At 42.9% G+C, this 22,055-nt stretch overlaps 1 long non-coding RNA gene across 1 annotated transcript in view; it reads right to left on the reverse strand.

Annotated features, from left to right (window-relative positions):
* Positions 1–4,088: 4,088 nt before the first annotated feature.
* LOC124985200 (uncharacterized) overlaps positions 4,089–22,055 on the reverse strand; it is a 38,517-nt gene continuing 20,550 nt past the window's right edge. The window contains exon 4 of the long non-coding RNA XR_007108821.1: positions 4,089–4,257. This is a non-coding gene — a long non-coding RNA (uncharacterized LOC124985200). The remainder of the gene's footprint in view (positions 4,258–22,055) is intronic.

Raw genomic sequence — 22,055 nt, forward strand, 5'->3', positions numbered from 1 at the left:
GTCAAACAAATCCTTCTCAATTCCAGAAATCAAATAGACCACAACACAATAATACCAAGTGATTTTAACCACACCTCTCTCACCACTGGACAGATCCTTCAAACAAAAATTGAGCAAAGAAACTGTAGATCTCAATAACACAATCAATAATTTAGACTTAACAGACATATATAGAATATACCATCCAACAAAGAGCAAATACACTTTCTTCTCAGCAGCACATGGATCCTTCTCTAAAATAGACCATATTTTATGCCACAAAGCTAATGTCAGCAAATACAAGAAGATAGAGATACTACCTTGTATTCTATCAGATCATAATGGATTGAAATTAGAAATAAAAGACAGAGTAAAAAACAGAAACTACTCCAACACCTGGAGATTAAATAATATGCTATTGTATGATGAATGGATAACAGAAGACATCAGGAGGGAAATTAAAAAATTCTTAGAGGTAAACGAGAACAAAGATACATCATATCAAAATCTCTGGGACACTATGAAAGCAATACTTAGAGGAAAATGTATTTCATGAAGTGCATTCAATAAAACAAGAAAAAAATCAACAAATAAATGACCTAACACTGCAGCTCAAAGTCCTAGAAAAAGAAGAACAGAGCAACACCAAAAGTAGTAGAAGACAGGAAATAGTTAAAAATCAGAGCTGAAATCAATGAAATTGAAACAAAAGAAACAATCGAAAAAATTGACAAATAGTTGGTTCTTTGAAAAATAAACAAAATTTGTAAACCCTTAGCCACACTAACAAAGAGAAGGAAAGAGAAAACCCAGATTACTAAAATTCGGAATGAAAAGGAAATATCACAACAGTCACAAGTGAAATACAAAACATAATTAGAAGCTATTTTAAAAATCTATACTCCAACAAAACAGAAAATCTCGAAGACATCAACAGCTTTCTAGAGACATATGAATTACCTAAACTGAACGAGGAGGACATACACAATTTAAATAGATCAATTTCAAGTAATGAAATAGAAGAAATTATCAAAAGCCTACCAACAAGAAAAGTCTGGGACCAGATGGGTTCTCAGCTGAGTTCTACAAAACCTTTAAAGAAGAGCTCATTTTAATACTTCTCAAAGTATTTCATGAAATTGAAGAGGAGGGAACCCTCCCAAACTCATTCTATGAAGCCAATATCACCCTGATACCTAAACCAGACAGAGACACATCGAGGAAAGAAAATTTCAGACCAATATCTTTAATGAACATTGATGCAAAAATTCTCAACAAAATTTTAGCAAATTGCATACAAAAATATATTAAAAAGATAGTGCACCACAATCGAGTGGGTTTATCCCAGGGATGAAAGGTTGGTTCAACATACGGAAATCAACAAATGTAATTCACCATATCAACAGATTTAAAGTCAAGAATCACATGATTATTTCAATAGATGCAGAAAAAGCATTTGATAAAATACAGCACCCCTTCATGCTCAAAACACTAGAAAAAAATAGGGATAGTAGGAACATTCCTTAACATTGTAAAAGCCATCTATGCTAAATCCATGGTCAACATCATTCTAAATGGTGAAAAACTGAAAGCATTCCCCCTAAAAACTGGAACAAGGCAGGGATGCCCTCTTTCAGCACTTCTATTCAACATTGTCCTCAAAACTCTAGCCAGAGCAATTAGACACATCAAGGAAATTAAAGGGATATGAACAGGAAAAGAACTCAATCTATCCCTATTTGCTGATGACATGATTATATATTTAGAGGAACCGGAAAATTCCACCAGAAAACTTTTAGAACTCATGAGTGAATTCAGTAAAGTAGCAGGATATAAGATCAATGCTCATAAATCAAATGCATTTTTATACATAAGTGATGAATCTTCAGAAAGAGAAGTCAAGAAAACTACCCCATTCACAATAGCTTCGAAAAAACAAAATACTTGGGAATCACTCTAACAAAAGAGGTAAAAGACGTCTACGATGAGAATTACAGAACACTAAAGAAAGAAATTAAAGAAAACCTTAGAAGATGGAAAGACCTCCCATGTTCTTGGATAGGCAGAATTAATATTGTCAAAATGGCCATACTACCAAAAGTGCTATACAGATTCAAAGTAATTCCAATTAAAATCCCAATGACATACCTTACAGAAATAGAGCAAGCAATCAGAAACTCATCTGGAAGAATAAGAAACCCAGAATAGCTAAAGAAATCCTTAGCAGGAAGAGTGAAGCAGGGGATATCGCAATACCAGAACTTTGACTATACTACAAAGTAATACTAAAAAAAACGGCATGGTATTAGCACCAAAAAAGAGAGGTAGATCAATGGTACAGAATAGAGGACACAGACACAAACCCAAATAAATACAATTTTCTCATACTAGACAAAGGGGCCAAAAATATGCAATGGAGAAAAGATAGCCTCTTCACAAATGGTGCTGGGAAAACTGGAAATCCATATGCAACAGAATGAAATTAAACCCCTATCTCTCACCCTGCACAAAACTCAACTCAAAATGGATCAAGAACCTTGGAATCAGACCAGAGACCCTGCATCTTATAGAAGAAAAAGTAGGTCCAGATCTTCAACATGTCGGCTTAGGACCAGACTTCCTCAACAGGACTCCCATAGCACAAGAAACAAAAGCAAGAAACAATAACTGAGATAGATTCAAACTAAATAGCTTTCTCTCAGCAAAGGAAACTATTAGCAATGTGAAGAGAGAGCATACAGAGTGGGAGAAAATCCTTGCCACTCATACTTCAGATAAAGCACTTATCTCCAGAATATACAAAGAACTCAAAAAACTCTACACCAAGAATACAAATAATCCAATCAACAGATGGGCTAAGGAAATGAACACACACTTCACAGAAGAAGATCTACAAGCAATCAACAAACATATGAAAAAATGTTCAACATCTTTAGTAATAAGAGAAATGCAAATCAAAACCACCCTAAGATTCCATCTCACCCCAATTAGAATGGCGATTATCAAGAATACAAGCAACAACAGGTGTTGGCGAGGATGTGGGGGGAAAAGGTACACTCTTACATTGCTGGTGGGGCTGCAAATTAGTGCAGCCACTCTGGAAAGCAGTGTGGAGATTCCTTAGAAAACTTGGAATGGAACCACCATTTGACCCAGCTATCCCACTCCTCAGCCTATACCCAAAGGACTTAAAATCAGCATACTGCAGAGATATAGCCACATCAATGTTCATTGCTGCTCAGTTCACAATAGCCAGACTGTGGAACCAACCTAGATGTCCTTCAATTGATGAATGGATAAAGAAACTGTGATATATATAAAAAATGGAATATTATTCCGCCATGAAGAATGATAAAATTATGGCGTTTGCAGGCAAATGGATGAAATTGGAGAATATCATGCTAAGTGAGATAAGCCAATCTCAAAAAAACCAAAGAACGAATGATCTCGCTGATAAGCAGATGATGACACATAATGGGGGTTGGAGGGGGGCAAGAATGGAGGAATGAGGGATTGTATAGAGGGAAAAGAGCGGTGGGAGGAGTGGAGGGGAAGGAAAAAATAACAGAATGAATCAAAAGCCATTACCCTAGGTAAATGTATGATTACACAAATGGTAAGCCTCTACTTCATGTACAGAGAAACAAGATGTATCCCATTTGTTTACAATAAAAATAAATTTAAAAAAAAAATCATGTGACTAATCCTGGCCAGTGTATGAATGAATTGTTCCATGGGAATGTTGGAAAGGCTATTCAACCGGGAAAAACAGACTTTGGTCCCCAACATCTGCCTCTTTCCTGTTTCTAGCCTGGAATGCTGGCATAATGACTGGAGCTTTCTCAATCAACTTGGACCATGAGGTGACCTTGAGGATGATAGCCACACCAGGATGAAAAGAAAAAGGAGGAACCTTCTCTGTGGTGACACCATGGGAATCACCTTCCTTGTACTAGACAGCCTTGACTCCAGATTTTTTTAAAATCTCTGAGATTTTGGATTTCTCTGTTGTATGGAGCTGAGGACAAAATATGAATTATTTCAATAATCTTGAATGTTAGTCAAGAAAAGTTCAGAGAAGATTGTATAATTTCCCACTCCCTGGAAACTAAGGCATTTGGGATAAAATCAGGGAGAATCTTCAGGCGTGGCGAGCAGCCCAAATGCCACGCAGATGTTTTCTTCTGGAAGCAATGGGAAATCATGTCTGATCATTCCAGAACTGGGGTCCATGAGTGATGTCCCACAAACTTGTCGTCTACACCCTCTGTCTGTTGCCTGTGGGTAAACAGAAAGGCAAAAGTGTTCTTAGGTTTAATCTTGAAGTGAAAAAGAAAAGATATTTAAATACCCACTTTCACTGACTACCTTCAGGTACAGAGGAATTAACCACCATTAATTATGATGGTGATAATTATACAATACATAAAATATACTATGTAGATCAAGTATGCAATTAAATAATTACCACTTTTATAAATGCTTATTGGATTATTCTTACAGGATAATGAGCAGGGTTAATAATGTTGTCCAATTAAACCCACCTCTTTTTTATGCCCATTGCCCAGGACTTTACCTCCCTGGGCCTCAGTGTTCTCATCCATAAAACAAGGAATGTGTTAGTCAGATTTCCATTACTGTAACAAATACCTAAGATAAATCAACTTATTAAGAGGAAAAGTTAGTTTTTACTTGATTTTGGAAGTTTCAGTCCATGATCAGGCAGACCCCTTGCTTTTAAGACTCTGATGGCAGGGTGGGAAGAGAAGTACATTGTGGTGGAGCCCATGGCAGAGCAAAGCTACTCACCTGTGGCCAAGAGGCAAAGAAAAGAAAGAGGAAGGCACTGGGGTCCCACAGGCCTCTTCAAGTGCACACCCAGTGACCGAAGACTGGCCAGAGGCTCCACCTCTTAAAGTTTCCATCAACTCCCAATAGTACAAGCTGGGGACTGAGTACCTACCACATGGGCCTTTGGGGAACATTCAAGATCCAAGCTATAGCAAGGGACTTGAGTGAGCCACTCTCCAGGGTCGTTGGATCTTGTAGATCTCACACTTAAATTGTTGCTGTTCTGGGCCCTGGGAGAAATGGGTCATCTCCTTTGGGACTTGGGATTTGATTTGGAAAACTGAGAGAGATCTTTACCACAATGAAGTGGTTTTGGAGATGCCCAACACCTTTAGCCTCCACCATTCAAAGCAGGCTTCCTACAGAGAAGGGAATTAAGGGGTATAATCCCAACCCTTTCTAGTCACGATACATGGGTAACATGGGATTAAACAGACAAGGCCGCCTGTAGTTGGAGGTGACCAGCTGCGCTCTACTTGATGCCCCCCAAGAATGAGGAGGAAATACATCGGCATTTCTATAACCCCTTCTGGGCACGCTGAGAAGTTCTATATTCAAATACCAGAAAATCAAGAAAAGGAAACATTTCTTGCCTTATTTGTTTAGTTATAAGATTTACCTTTTTGTTTTTGTTTGGCCTAAAATACAATCACAGTGGGTGAGAACTTACAGCAAATTGCCCAAAGTCATCTCAGAGCAACTTCCCTGAAACCCTGAGCATGTCTATCCACAGGCTCTTGTCCTCTTTGTCACATGGATTGACCAAAGCTACCAAACCATAATGTGGACAGAAGAGCCATCCTTCATTCTAAGACTCTCAAACTCAAGGCCAAGTTTGTTCAAACCTAATGGAAAATTCCCAGTCCCTCCTCTTCAAACCAATGGCCATCTTCCACCAAAATCATGACCTGGGTTGAGCATCCAGGGAAAGGACTTGAAAAAGAAAAGTCCTTGTGTACCAGTCAGCTTTGCATTGCTGTGACCAATATATCCATCAAGAACAACTGAGAAGAGGAACAGTTTACTTTGAGCTCATGGTTTCAGCGTTTGGACTCATGGGTAGCCAACTCCATTGCTCTAGGCCCACAGCGAGGGAGAAGGAAAGCCCCTCAGTACATGGCAATTAGGAAGCAGGAAGCAAGAGCCAGAGATAATATAAACCACAAAGGCCACTCCCTGCAACCTACTTCCTACAACCACACCCTACCTGCCTACAGTTGCTACCTATTAATCCATCAAAAGGATCCACTTATTAATGAATTAATGGATTAATCCATTAGGTTACAGGTCTCATAATCTAATCCTTTCACCTTATATCCTAAGTATATCACCTTGCTATCTTCTTTGGGTACTGAAAGATTAACTTGATTTTGTTTATAGCAGGAGCCAAATAACCATCATCCAGATGTGCCTCTTCATTGTTCATGAATAGAAAGACAGTGGCATACACTGGGATTCTGGAGTTAGTGCCCCTTGTAACTCTAGTTACACTGTTTATTTCACATTCTCAATCCTTACTTTTCCCTGCATGAAATCAAAATATGCAATTAACAGTAATAAATACCTATTAAAACCTTACTATATGCTAGGTACAATGTAGAGGCCAAGAGCAATTAGGATTAACAAGACAGCAGAGGACTTTATGACGTGCCAGCCAGACTCCCTTCAAGGAAGTCCTTGCTGTCCAGTTGTTGGTGATGCTGTTGGCAAGAAGCCTGTAACTGCCAGGGTCCTGCCCTTCCCAGGCAGCACCCATTTAATAACAGATCAAATCCAAAGGATGAAGAACTGGCCATCTCAACCCTGCCCAGGACATCTCTAAAGTTCACTCTAGCCCCGACGGTGTTGGCCAAGTCTTCCTTGTGCAAGATCACAGCTTGACTTCTCCCTCTGCCCACACCTGCCTCCAGGCCATACCAACCAAGGAGGTTGGCCCCAAAGGCCCTTCTTAATAGGTACCCTGCCCACTAAACTCTACCTCAGGGTCTGCTTCCCCAGGAAATCCAGCTTGCAACAAAAATAACAAACTCGAGGAGAAAAATGATAAAGCAATTTTCTGAGAGCCATTGAGAGGAGCCCCTGAGACAGTATGTTGCTTCAGTCACATAGACCTAGGATAGAAGCTCTGAGTTACCTTTGTTTCTATTGGTTTGGAGTGAATTGAGGTTTGCTTGGGAAAAGACCTGATAATCCCATTTCTTCATTTCTTCAAAAGTGCATTCTTAGTAGCCTGCAAGGTGTGCCCAGCACAGACAGATGTGGCAATGTCTGTGTTCCCTTGGGGAAAGAGATTGAGAGGACTTTAGGTACTCCAAGGAAATCCCTTGTCCATGTCTGCCAGTACCTGTCAGGGTGCAAGCCCAGTTTCAGAGGCCACAAAAGGGGAGCCACATGACCCCCAAGCCCAGCTGACAACTTTCCAAGTTCCAATGTGCTATAACTGACTGCAGAAGCAGAATCCCTGGCTCCAAACCACTAATGAACTCCTTCTAGCTCCAGGTTTAATTAGTTTTCATTGCAATATTAATGATCCTAACAAACCATTTCAACTTTCCTGTGGCACAGCTGGAATTCTTTTATTTGGCATTTGGTCTCTTTATAAGAAAATCCCACATGCATCCTCCTCCCCGCTTGCCCCATCAAGAGGGAATAAGATCACATTCTTACTTTGCTTATCACTTTGGGCCAGCCCAGGGACAGTTGCTTTAATAATTTTGAAACTGGGAACATTAAACACATCACAAACTGCCATACAAATAACATATAATATAACTCCAGGATTTTAATTACAGTGACTAATATATGTACCAATCCTGAAATCTCTGTAGCACCATTAGGCCACATGCATGGACATTATTGGGAGGTTTAAAATTTGCACAAGGTGTGTCATTAGTTGATCCAAGACCTTCCAGATCTAGAGTTCTCACTTGGGACTCAGAATTCATTTGTCGGGCACTTCGAACTATCCAGCCAAAGGCAGTGCTTTTTTCATTAGTGACAATGAAAAATGATTAAACTTTGCTACCAGTTCAGGTCAGTTTGTGTTGAGGGTAGTTTAGCAGCATGGCAGAGCAATGAGGCATTTTTGGTGGATTCCACTAGCTCTTCATTTTCTCTGTTTCTCCAAAGGAAGAGAGAAATAGAAGCAAACTGTCATGTGGTGGAACTGTGCCCCTCCTGACATTTCTCCAGCCTGACCTCAGTAAGTTATCCAAATTTATATTGGGAATTCAGTGGATTTTAGGTGCAGGGCCCTTCCAAGAAGCAACTAAGATGTGAGTGGAGATGTTGAATAATGACTTCAAGAAACTGAATTAAGTTCCTATACTGGAATGCTATAACAAAATACTTGGGTTTGGGTACTTTATAAAAAAAAAGAGGTTTACTTCAGCAGGAGGCTAAAGGTTCAAAATTAAGTGGTCCTACCTGTTCAGCCTCTAGGGAGGACCCTGCTAAATGTATCACAACTTGTTGGAGAGGTAGAAAAGAAATAGCCATGTGCAGAAGGGGTTAAGTACATGGAATAGCCTCACCTTATAACAACCTGGTCTCATGAGAACTAACTTACTCCTTGAAACCAACATACTTATTGAAACCTTTTTAACACTCAGGAACAAGGCAAAAGTGTCTACTCTCCCTGCTCCTGTTCACCAAAGTACCATGAGTTCTAGCCACTGAAATAAGATGAGGAAAAAAGGTCAACACAGAGAGCAGGAAATCTTGATTTTGGTTGATCTTCCTGTTGGGGAGACATAGATAAATTTGGACTGAATGAAATCTAAAATACTTTTTAGCTCTAAATTTAATGAGACTATTTCATAAATTATAAAACACTGCTTAAATATAAGTATGCATGTCTTTTATAAATTAATTTGTAAGAATACTATATGCTATATGCTGTATAAACAATTCCTGCTATAAAATTCAAAGTATAATGAGCCTTCTTTACCTGCGTATTCCACATCCTTAAATTCAACCAACTGCAAATAGAAAATGTTTATTTTTTAATTATATATTTATTTATTCATTTATTTTTTGGTACTAGGGATTTAACCCAGGGTACTCTTCCAATGAGCTATATCCCTAGTCCTTTTTATTTTTTTATTTTGAGACAGGGTCTCACTAAGTCACCCAGGCTAGTCTCAAAGTTATGATCCTCCTGTCTTGGACTTCCAAGTTGCTGGGATGACAGGTGAATATGTTTTTTAAAAAATGTGTCTGTAGCTTTGTTAGTCAACTTTCCATTGCTTTGACAAAAGACCTGAGAAAATCAACACAAAGGAGGAAAGATTTATTTTGGCTCATTGTTCCACAGGTTTCAGTCCATAGTCACTTGGCCCATCACTATAGGCTTGTGGTGAGGCAGAACACCGTGATGGGGCATGCACAGTGAAGGAGATCTGCTCACCTCATGGTAGCCAGCAAGCAGAAAATATGAGAGGGCGAGAGTACAGAAGGGGCTATGGACAAAATACACACTTCAAAGACATGCTCCCAGGGATCTACGTCCTCCCATTAGGCCCCACTTTCAACAGTTTCCACCGCCTCCTAACAGTGCCACCATCTGTGGAACACACTTACAACACCTAGGATTTGGGGGAGACCTTAAGATCCAAACCATACTAGTATTCAACATATACAACCTTTTCTTGTCATTATTCCCTAAACAATATGGCATAACAACAAATTTTTATGGCATTTGCACTGTTTGAGGTATTTATAAGGTAGCTAGAGATTATTTAAAGTACACAAGAGGGTGCACATGGATTATACAAAACTGCTATGCCATTTTATTTAAGCATCCACTGATTTGGGTATCTGCAGGGGTTCTGAAACCAATCCCCCACAGATACTGAGAAACAGTTATTAACACAGTTAAAGCACAAAAGTAGATTATTATTTTTTCTTTTATTTGTTCTAATTAGTTGTACATGACAGTAGAATGCATTTTTTCATTTTGATAGATCATACATAAATAGAGTATAATCTCATTTTTCTGATTATACATATTGTAGGATCACAATTGTTTTAAAAGAACAATAAATGAGGGCTGGGGAGATAGCTCAGTCAGTAGAGTGCTTGCCTTGCATGCACAAGGCCCTGGGTTTGATCCCCAGCACTGCAAAAAAAAAAAAAAAAAAAGAACAATAAATAAAAGGCATTCATTCCGATTAGAAATAAAGAAATAAAACTGACCTACTTGCCAATGGCAGGATTGTCTCAAAAAAAAAAAAAAAATCCCATAAAATAAACAAACAAAAAAACAGCCAGAACTAAAAAGTGAATTCCACGAGGTCACAGAATACCAGACCAACACACAAAACTAAGCAGAATTTCTACATACGCAAATGGATATTTTGAAACTAAAATTAAAAACAATACCATCAACGATTCTCTCTAAAGGAAATGAAACATTTAGATATAAACTTGACAAAGCATTCACAGGACATTTATGCTGAAAATTATGAAATGCTAAGAAATCAGAGAAGACCTAAATAAAGGAGCCATATCATGTTCATGGGTTGGGACAATGAGCATAATGAAGATGTCAGCTCTCCCAAAATTAACCTATAGATTAATGCAATTTCTGTCCAAAATTCCAGCAAGGATTTTGGCAAAGTTATTATTCTAAACTTACATTGAAATTTGTAAATAATTGAATAGTGTAAATGATCAAGAAAAACAAGAATAAAAATGGGAGTAATCACACTACTGAATAGTAAGGCTTACTATAGAACTACTTTAATTCAGTCAGTGTAATATTTGTGGAGGGGTAGACACTTAGAACAGATCCAGAAATTGACTCATATGAATACATTTGCATTGGTGGGCTAGAGCTGCCATAACAAGACAACACAGACTAGAGCCATCTTCCTGTCTGTACTTCAGCCCATCCATCTGTCCACCCATCCATCTGTCCACCCATCCATCTTTCCTTCCATCTGTCTGTTCAACAGAAATTTATCTTCTCACAATGCTAGAGGCTAGAAGTTCAAGATCCAGGTGTCAGTGGAGTTGGTTCTTCTGAGGCCTCTCTCCATGGTTTGTAGGTGGCTGGTTTTCCCTGTGTCCCCAACATGCTCTACTTTCTTTGTGTGTCTGTGTACAGATTTCTTTTTCTTATCAGGACATCCGTCATACTGAACTAGGGCCATCCCAAAGAATTCATTTTAACCTAATTGCCTCTTTAAAGATCCTTTCACTAAATATAGGCACATTCTGAGATACTATAAATTTCAGAAGACTGTAGCCTTCAAGAATGCCTGAATAAGGTACAAAATCAATTCAATGGAGGAAGCATAAACTTGAAACAAACCATGTTGGAGCAACCAGACATCCTACTGACCCAAGCCTAAATATGTAGAAAAGTTAACACAAAATTGATCAAGGCTAAAATGGTAAACCCAAAACCTAAATCTCTTAGAATGGGAATAAATACTAGGATCTAGAACTAGACAAAGAATTTTTGATCCTGAAAGAACCATCCATACAAGGAAAATACCAAAAACCCCATCACCAAAAGACTCTGCTAAGAAGGTGAAAAGACCAGGAGGAAATAAATGCAAACCACATATCTGAAAAAGAATCCATATCTAAATATATAAAGAACTTTCAAAAGTTCTGGAAAAAAGCAAATACCCCAATCGGAAAATGGACAAAAGCATGACCAGGTACTTTACCAAAGAGAATATATAAGTCACAAATGAATGAAAACAGGTTCAATTTCAATAATCATGAGGGAAAAGCAAATTAAAACCACTATACACTGCCGTGACCTGCACAGCAACAACAAAAGATTATGGAGAGGGGCAAAAGAAGATTAAGAAAAACACAGGACATTTTTAAGTAAAGCTGGGGCATTTAAAGTAAAGCTCTGATGAAGGAACAATGACTCAGAACTACCTCTGCATGTTTATTACTAGGGTCTCATGATCAGGAAGTTTAAGTACAGAAGCTCTGCAAATTGTTCAAGGTCTGTGAGTTATCAAGAGGCTTCTAAAAATTACACTGTTAAGAATACCTTGCGGCTATCCTGCTGTACCCAGAAAACCCATTGTCCTGGAGCATCTGATAATTGTTGGCATCAGAGCCGAGTGTCGAGGCTGTTTATGTATCCTGCCTTTTGGCAAGAAATGTTTCCCAGGCTTGGCTTTTGCTGACTCTGCAGGATCAGCTGATGACCGTGTCTCAATCATTCTCCACAATACACCAAATATCACTATACACCAAAATGAAGCAATTAGTATACACCAAAATATAACAATCTTTAAAGAAAGAGATGCAGAGGACTGAGTCACTCATACATTCTGGTGAGAATAAAAAATAGTGTATCCACTCTGGAAAACAGTTTGGAAGTTTCTTTTAAAAAATTAAACAAGCAGTTATCACATGACCCTCTGATTGCTCTATTTGGGTATTTACCTCAGAGAAATGGAAATTTATCTTCATAAAAAAATAGGTACACATGACAGCCCAATCCAAGCTTGGGAAGTGTTTGGGTAATGTGGAAACTGACCAGTACCAAGGGGGCATGACGTTGGATAACTACCAGAGAGGCCTGTTTAGAAGGAAAGTGTGTGCCTGGCAGCCATGACCCATGTTTCCTGGGACATCCCTGTTCTACATTGTTGGACACCTTTTAAGCACCACTGCCAATCTGTCTATCCATTCCTATTGTTCTTGTCACTGCTGCCTCCCCCTGTAACCAACAAGCAGGCGTCCAACCTGCTTTGGGAACTGTACAACCCCCTTCTGGGAGCCCCCTGTCTGTCTGCCTCTCACTCCCTTTCTGAGACCTTCCCTGGTGCTAGGGAAAATGGTCACACCTGTGGGACTCCACCACACTAACACAGGTGCAGTCCCAAAGTGTAGAGGTGTTTACACCCAGTGGGAAGAGGAGCCAAAAGATGAACTGCTCCCCAGTTGAGCTCCAGGGGATTCTGAAAGACACTTCCAACTTGAATATGATTGACAATTTTGTCCTGTGGAAAGACCTGGCTTTGAAAGGAGAAGTCTCTTGGCAGTAGCTGGCCCTGCAGATGAGGGTGTGAACTAGCCTGAAGGCTCTGAATTACTGGTGGTCATTCCAGAACTACTGGAGGCCCTCAGAAGGATAAAGAATTTGGTAAGTCATGGCCCTCCTGATCCGAAGGTCTGGAAATTGACAATAGATGAGGAAGAAACTTCTCCAGAAACCCCAAAGATCTTGATACACAACATATCACACAAAGTTTTGAGATTTGAGAAGGTGCTAGCAAGTACCTCACATCACATGTGGCCTTGCACATCCTCTTGCAATAGTGAGAGTATGAGTAAAGTCCAAGTGTATGAGTGATCACAATGTCATCTATCTGTCCATCCATCTATCCTTTTGTGCATTCTTTCATCTACCCATCCATCTACCCATCTATCCAACTGTCCATTCACCTTTCCATTCATCCATCTATATATCCCAAGCATCCACCCATCAATCTACCCATCCATCTGTTCATCCATCAATCCCCTCATCCTTCCATCTATCCACCTCTCCACCCATCTATCTCTCCATCCATCCATCCATCCATCCATTCATCAGTACATACATACATGCTTACATACACACATCCACCCACTCATTCATCCATTCCCTCATCCATCCCTTTATTCATCCATCTATTCATTCATCTTTCCATACATCCACCTGTCCATCTGTCCTTCCATCTATCCTCTATCAACCATTCCTTTGTTAAGAATGCCTTTGCTGAGTTCTGGAGACCAGAGTACCAGGCCCTGGAAGATATCAATGACCATGATGTATCCTTGATCTTGAGCATCTTTTGGCCTCCTGAGGGAGGGTGCTTCCATACATAATGCCTTGACCTTTGAGGCACCCTTCTCCTCTCAGTATACCCCATACTTCCCTCATCAAACAGCATCACAATGTTTTATCTTGCCTGGCTTCCCATGGGATTGTAAACACCATGATGGAAAGCCACACTCTCACAAACACACAGTGTACCATCCTCAGTGCTTGGTATGGATTAACACACAGAAACCTGAAGAGGCAGGAACTTTACAGCTGAGAAAAATGAGACCCAAAGAGGTGAATTGATTTGCTCAAGGTCACCCAGACAGTTTAATCCAGATACTCTGGCTCCCAGCACCTGTATCCTGAACCATGACCCCTGATATCTGGTAGAAGAGCAGGCTGGGGGCACTGTGTTCACTGCAAGATACCAAAACCAAGGGTAGTGCCCAGGTCATCAAGAGGCTCAGCAGTGTGGTGATGGGAAGCCGGCCCAGCAGCACAAGTTAAGTGCAAAGTGCTATGGGAGAATAGGGAAGGGCGCCGCCCACAGGTTGGGTTCTAGGACAGAGGGAAGAGGAGGGGAGAAGGGAAGGAAAGGGAGAAAAGCAGGAGAGAAGAAGGAAGGGTTCAGTGGCTCATGGTGCTGGGATGCACGGCGTGAAAGAGGACCAATGATACTGAGCCTGTCGAGGGGCAGGGCTGATGCTCAGGGTTTCCTGTTCAGCAGGCCTGAGAAATCAACACATTCAGGTTGGGTGCACGTTCAGGTGTTGCTAGCAGCACCTGCTGGATGAAGGCCCTCCAAAGGGGAGCCTGAGGCAGGAAGGGTAGTCAGGAAGCTGCTACAGGGTTCTGGGTGAGGCTGCAGGTAAAGGGAGTGGTCAAGACACAGGCAAGACTTGGAGAGAGGGGAAAGAGAAGAAAGAGGTAATGGAAAGGTCCAGCCTGGTGTGGATGAGGAGAGGATGATGTTCTCCATACTGAAATTAGAACAACCAATACATGAGTACGTACTGTGTGCCAGGCCTATTATGTACCAGTGCTTGAGATAGCATCTAGATTTGTAATTTCAACGACATGGGTGAGGGGAGTTTTTTCCTCCTAGTTTTACAGGAATGAAAATGTCTGAGCCTCTCAAAGTGTCGAGGGGCAGTGAGGTATGGAGGGGATGCACCAAGGGGGTCCCTGGGACTCCAGAGCCCTAAGTACCATGAGAGGACACCTATGTCATCAGCACTCAGCAAAGAGCAGGACACAGCGACAGCTGACCTGGCTTTGTGAGTGTCATGGTGGCCGAGCGCCAAGCTACAAATCATGCCACGTCACCACAAGAGCCAGAATAACGAGCGAGTGTCTATGTGTGGTCTGCTGACTCCAGCTGTCTTAGCTCAACCGGATCTATTGACGATTCACTAATCCAGCCGATAGCTGGGCAGTTGATCCACAAACTCGGCCTCTGCTGAGCCCAAGGCAACACCCAGCCTGCTCCCAAGCCCTCGGATTAGTTGGTGTTAGTCACCGTTAAAGAGTAGCCTTTAGAATCGGCACCACTTAGCTCACCCGGGCGTGTCCCAGATAGCATGGCAGCAGGTACCTGCACTCCTGTGTGCCTGTGTGATGTTTCCTTCTTCCCAGGCGTCCTAGTTTGACCCACCTGTCAGTGACCATCTCAGTACATTTAATTTGTGACAAACTGAACTGAACTGAATCCCTAAAAAGATATGTCCTAATCCCCAGAATCTGGAATTTCAGTCTTATTTGGAAAAAGGATCTTTGCAGATCTTGAGATGAGGCAATGATCCTGACAGGCTCTAAGTCCAGTGACGGTGTCCTTTTCAGAGATGTTTAAGAGACAGAGAAGTAGGAGGCAATGTGACCACAGAGGCAGAGATGGCAGTGATGTGACCACAAGCCAAGGAAAAAACTAGACCAGCAGAAGCTGGAAGAGGCAAGGAAGGATCCTCCCATGGACCCTGCTCACACCTTTGTTTCTGACTTTGAGCCTCCAGAACCGCGAGAGAATAAAATTCTGTTTAAAGCTGCCTGGTGCATGGGAACTGGTCACAGCAGCCACAGGAAAGTAACTAACACACAAGGTTTTTACCACCAGGGAGCCTGAGCTACTACTTGCAGGAGGATCTGTGATCTCATCCCTCAGGCGCACTAGCCGGTTGGTTCCTGTTCTGCCCTTGGCTGGGAAGGGAATCCCGAGGTTGCATCTGCCACTTGGGTGTGGAGTCCTGGGCTGGAGCAAGATGAGAAATGGGCCTATTTATAAATGAAGAGAGCCAGAGAGTAGAGGCGGGGTCAGCCGAGGGCTTCACCAAGGTCAGAGGCCCAGTCCCCAGGGGACTGAGGACAACACAGAGAAGAGCAATGCCCTGAGAGGAAGGTGGGGGCGGAGCAGGGGCATTCAGGGCCTCTCCAAGCAGCAGGGCCATGGTCCCTTTCTGAACAGGAATGTCCAGCTGGCTTCCAAGTCATATCTGGTGTCCCAGGCGGGCGAAGGGCAGGCCCTGCTGGGTGGGAACAGATTCTTTCCTGCTGCCTCATTGCCTCTCTGAGAAAGGAAGTGAGAAGGGGAGCACCCTGCCTGTCTGTGGCCAGCTGTGCCCACGACACTCCTGCCAGCTGAGGAGACACTGTCAGGGTGAGGGGGACTCTGTGCTCCTGTTTTCCCATAAAGGGTGCTCCCTCTGCAGGGCCAAGGCAGAGGGCCTTAGTGGGTGTGTCTCAGCCTCTGGCTGTCATGCAAAGGACAGGAAGCTGTGCACAGTGCCAATGTTGTGGGTGGACAAGGACCCTGCTGGTTAGTGACTAAGTTGGACCAGGACCCAGTCTCAGTTCATCTGGTGCTGGGAACAGCTGGACCAAAGGAAATCACAGCACACAGGCTACCATACCCAATCCCTCCCACAGGTCTGTGTGGGAGATGCCCGATCCCCTGCACCAGGGGTCCTGGATCTAGCAGCAGGCTGTGTTCCGTGGCAGGAGCGCCCTCTGACCTGGCTATAGGCTAGAAGCCCTGGACAGGTTCTTATCCATGACAATATGAGGTGCTGGCCTCTCCATCTTAAATGCCTTTAAGAACTTCTTGCTTTATCAAGAAGAGGAATGGTGGTAGTCTTGTACCTTCTGGGATTAAGAGAGAATGAGTTTTAATAAACCTTAAACCCCAGCTCCACCACTTTCTTGGCTATGTGAGCCTAAGTTACTCAGCATCTCTGAGTCTATTTTCCTTGTCTGTAAAATTAGAATAACAGGCTTGCTTCACTAAGCTTCTGGGAAAGTTAGATGGAACAATAAGTGTGACCAAAGCTTTAATCTCATTCAAGGACATCTTTGAACATTTCTTTTTAATCGTTTTCCTGAAGAAAGTCTGCCACAGCTACAGAGGTCCACTCTATCCCAGCTGTGTATGTGGTCACATGGAACACTCAGTATGGCACCATGTGTCCCCCAGGGCTGGCCTCTACATGCAGGGGATGCAGATCATGTGGGATTGTGTGACCCAGGCATCTGCAGCTCCCCCCATGACTCCAGATTTGGGCTCCGCTGGGCACAGTCAGGGGACCTGAATTCTGAACCTTTATCACTCACCTTTATCACCTGCACCTTTATCACTCACTCCTCATGCCTTGTCATTCCTGCAGAGTCAGGTTACAACCCTCTTCAGGTTGAGTTCATGTTGAAGAAGATGCAAAATGTGCATATGAGGTCTAGGGTTGTGGCTCAGTGGTAGAGTGCTTGCCTAGCATGTGTGAGGCACTGGGTTCAATTCTCAGCCCTGCATATAAATAAATTAAATAAAGGTCCATTGATAACTAAAAAATATTTTTTTAAAAAATGTGCACATGATAGGGACCACCTGTGGAAAGGACCAGCCACCGCCTTAAGGAGCCAGAGTATTGCTCCAAGCTTCTCACGTGGCCTTGGACAGTTCACTTTTCCTCTCAGTTTCTTCATCTTTCAAATGGACATTATCATCCTTGAGTCACACAGTGACTATGGCTGACCCTTGGTCACCCAGCCTGGCACCTGTTGTGTAGTAGGTGCTCAATTAACATGACACCTTTCCTGAGTAGGAAAGGGCTCTCAGCCACACTCGCACAGTTACATTCACTCACATGCAGACCCACGCAAACTCACGCATGTGTACACACTCTAACACACACAGACACAAATCCACAGTGGGTTAAGAGGAGGGCAGAAAGGAGAAGCTGGCTCTTCCAGGTGTCTGGCCTGGAAAGAGACCTTCTGCTTCATGGCTAGCTGACTGCAGAGTTTCCCACCCACAAGTGTGATGGCCTCCACCTTTAGCTTAGTCTCCATCTGCTCCTTGGGATGGTCTTAGGAAAGCTACTCCCAGTCCTGCCAGGCTGCCAGGGCAGAAGCAGTGGAAGAGGAGCCTACAAGAGTGGCAGAGTGAAGTAGCCTGTGTGTGGATTCTCTCTTGTCCAACTATGCCCAGGACTGGAGTATGCAGGGCGCTCAGACAAGCTGGACAAGATGTGGACAGGGCACTTAGCTCAGGTGACTTGAAATGTTGCCACTCTCCCCAGCTCATTGGCCTGGCCTGGGAACGTGCCCCAGGCCATACCTGCAATCCATGTCTTCCACTGGCCTTCATATTCCTGACTTACATAGGCCCTACCAGAAATGGGTAGAGGTGGGATCTGAACCTAGATATGGTTACAGGTGTGGACAACCACAAACCCAAGTGAGTTGAGAATAACCCAGGAGGGTGGCAAGGATGAACCTCCAGATCCACAGTAGGAAATGTGGACGAGTCAGCTGGCCAGACCTCACACTTCCCTCACTAGGAAATCTAGCAATTTCTATTCTGAGTTAATCATATCAGCAGGGCAGTGGACAAAGCAACATCACTCTTGGAAATGAAGTTCTCAGCTGCATTGCCATCTTCCTGACCCTCTATGAGTCTCTCAGTCACACAGGGAGCCAAATGCATGGGGAGGAGACTCGGGGGAGGAGGATTGTATCACATGGACCACAGTGAGAAGCCCGGGCAGCCCTACTCAGGTTCTTCTTGGGATAGGAGAGAAACCAGAAGTGGGTGGGGCCAGGTTGGGGGAGATAGTCTGGATCCACATGATGAGGTTGATAGCTGAGGCATCTCACAGGGTGGGGCGTCAATCAGAACAGCAGGAATTTCAGAAGGGTTCATAGCTGCCATGCTCTGAGCATCAGTGTCCCATCAGAACTGAGGCTAAAACCAGGGTGCTCCCAGGAGAAGGGGAGCTGCAGCCAGGTGGGTGGAGGCCCACCCCTGTTGAGAGGGACACACCTGAGATTGAGGTCAGAAGGGCCAGCCTCCAAGGGCAGTAAGACCTGGAAAGAACAGGCAGCAGAGAACCAGTCACCCTTCAACAAAGAGTGTGTTGGTCCAAAAATGTTGACAGAACAAAAAAGATGGTCAGAGAAATATGCCCAAATTAGATTTCACACCTAAATCCTTGTGAGGTTGACCAAAGCGTCCCATTTTCCCAACAGCACTGGACCAAATCATGGCTCCCAAAAGATGCATCCATATCCTAGTCTCTGGAATCTGGGAATGTAAGTTTATTTGGAGGAAGGATTTTTGCAGACAGGATTAAATTAAGAATCTTGAAATGAGGACATCAAAATTATCCAAGTAGGTCCTATCCCCAGTAACAACACAAAGGAAAAGGACACACAGAGAGAAGTCCACATGGAGACAGAGGCAGAGATCAAGTGATGTAGCCACAAGACAAAGAATGCTTAAAACCACCAGAAGCTGGAAGAGGCTAGAACGGATTCTTCCCTCGAGGATCAGCCTTCAGAGGGAACATGGCACTAATGACAGCTCAATTTCAGACTCTGGTGAAATGTAAACTCTTGTGTTTTAAGTCACCCAGTTTGTGGAAATTTGTTATAGCAGACAGAGTACACTAATACAGAGACATACAAATGGGTTCATATCTACCAGTTACAGTTGTAGGGAAGCATTTTTAAGTCTTTATAAAAGAAAAAATATACAGATCCAATCACAGGAAATTGAAATATATTATGTGCACATTTGTACAAAGAAATAGTATGCAACCACGCAAGGGAGTTTGTGGACAACAGCTAATGATTAGACAAATGTTCACGTACTATCAAATGGGAAAATATGATACCAGAATACCATATAATAAATATATATGTGCCTATCTTTTTAAATACATACCAAGAAAGGAAAAAAAAACCACTGTTCATCTGGGCGATATGATGCAATGTTCTCTATCTTCTTAGTTACTATTTCTCTATTTTTTTCAAAGTGTTCTCAAGAGTATATTATTTATATTATCAGAAATAATGGAGCTGTTCTCAGAATTATGTCTTGAAAATGTCACATGATTGTGCCAGCATGGCTAGAGGCCCACTTTTCTTCCCATCTCTAATCTCTAGAGATCTTTAAAGTGTCATCACAAGAAGGTCTTGCTGTTATTCCATTTTGCAGGTGAGTGTGGGGGTCCATGGGGCACTTGTCTGACAACAGAGCCAGCTTGGGCCCAAGCCTGGGAGACAAACAGCCTTCCCTCAGAGCCCATGCCAGCTTGTAACCTGCAGACAGCCAGCGACTATGGCTACCACCACACCCTCCTCCTTCCTGGCCACACCCAGGGCCTGGCTGTGTCCTTCAAGTCAGATGGTTAGTAAAAGTCTCAAGTGCCCTCCAGGCAGAAATAAATAACAGAGAGCAAGATCCTGGGATTCCAGATTCCTATTTTTAAATGGAATGAAGGATAAATCATTTCTGCTAACTGTTTTTACCTGGCTGCAGGAAATGATGCATCGCCATCTTTTAAAAGAAAATTAAGCCTTTAATTCCATGGCACATGTAATAAAATGGTACTTCGGCTCCCTGCACTGAATATATGGCCCGTCGCGTCCTAATTTACTATTTCGACACTGCCTGAAATGTTCTGAAGTTATTAATGTGGCAATATATTCAAGCACAAAACCCAGCCTTCAAACGCTGTTGAAACACTTAATTAACACAATGGATGGCCATGTGGGAGCAGATGGGGGTAAGAGCAAGGGGCACAGCCAGGGAGCTGGGTGCACAGTTAGCCCTGCCATTGAGCGCTGGTGTAAGCTGGAACCTGTTTCAGCTGAAAGTTCTGGAATACAGAGATTATGGTATTTAATACCCAGGTGCAAAGCACTCGGCTCTCAGTCGACCCTGAGGAAATTCCCTCCTCCTCCCTTACCTGGATCCCTGGCTGCACCACCACCTCTCTGCCAAAGATGCCCCCAAATGCCACTCTCCTTACTCTGACTCCCACAGTCCTCAAGGAGAGCTGCAAACACTTCCACACGCATGCAGATGCTCAGCATGCACATGCACATGTGGGACAGTTCATCACAGGTTCTGAGCTACTGTGTCCCACTGTATTTTGGAGAAGAGGCCTTTATGACCACAGATCTATCATGAAAAAAATACACCAGGGCAGAGATTCAAATTTAGACAAAAGGGGCCCCGAGCTTATTCTAGACTTGTGATCTTCTCCTTGCGCACCTCTCTCCTTTCCTGGCCTCTTATAATATTGACTGGTATGGTCATCACCAGTGTCAGCTGCCCTCACAAACCCTCTCTGCTTCTTAGCAAATGAGATGCAAACTGCATGGGTACATCTGGGTAAGGACACTGAGTGACGACCTTCCTATCCTAGAAAAACTTCCAAATGAACTCATAAGTGCCCCTGGGGTATCCAGGGTCAGGGGCTCCAGCTCTTTCTGTGGGTCCCCTCATCAGAGGGGCCTAGCTCCTTGGACAGTGCCAAGCCTCTCTGCCACCTCACACCTTCTCCACAATGAGACCAATCTCCTATTTAAGCGGCAGATAATTGGGACAGTTAATTTAGCTTTCAGCAAACCCCCAAGGGAAATTGCAAACCTGTGTTTGAGGGGAAGTAGGCATTAAACTCCTAAATGTGGACTTAATCCCTTAGCAACAGGCGCGAGCTAAGTTCCAGGAGAGGACAATCGCTACTGCTGAGATCAATTTTCTGAAGGAGCCAGGATGCCTGGACTACTAACCAAGTGACCTTAAGCAAACTACTTGGGTAACAATAGTAGCTCCTTCTAGGAGTGCTGTGATCATTAAAATAAGTCAATTCATGGTCATATACACTCAGGGCCATGCCTGGCAGAGACATAGTCATTGCATCTTGGCTATGGAATGTGCAGCCCACTGCCCAGTAGACACCTGGAATCCAACCAGACCATGAGTGACATCCCCACATTCCATGCAGATAGTAAGGGACCAACATCATGCCCATTTGGGTCCTCCCTTCCTCACCCCTCACATGCAGACCATCAACAGGTAATGACACTCACTGAGAAGAATTTGCAAAATATGGGGGGAAAAAACCTTCTTTTCTGAGTAGTCCCTACTCTCCTTTTCCTGTGT

This window comes from Sciurus carolinensis, chromosome 5, assembly GCF_902686445.1.
Source record: "Sciurus carolinensis chromosome 5, mSciCar1.2, whole genome shotgun sequence".
NCBI lineage: Eukaryota > Metazoa > Chordata > Mammalia > Rodentia > Sciuridae > Sciurus > Sciurus carolinensis.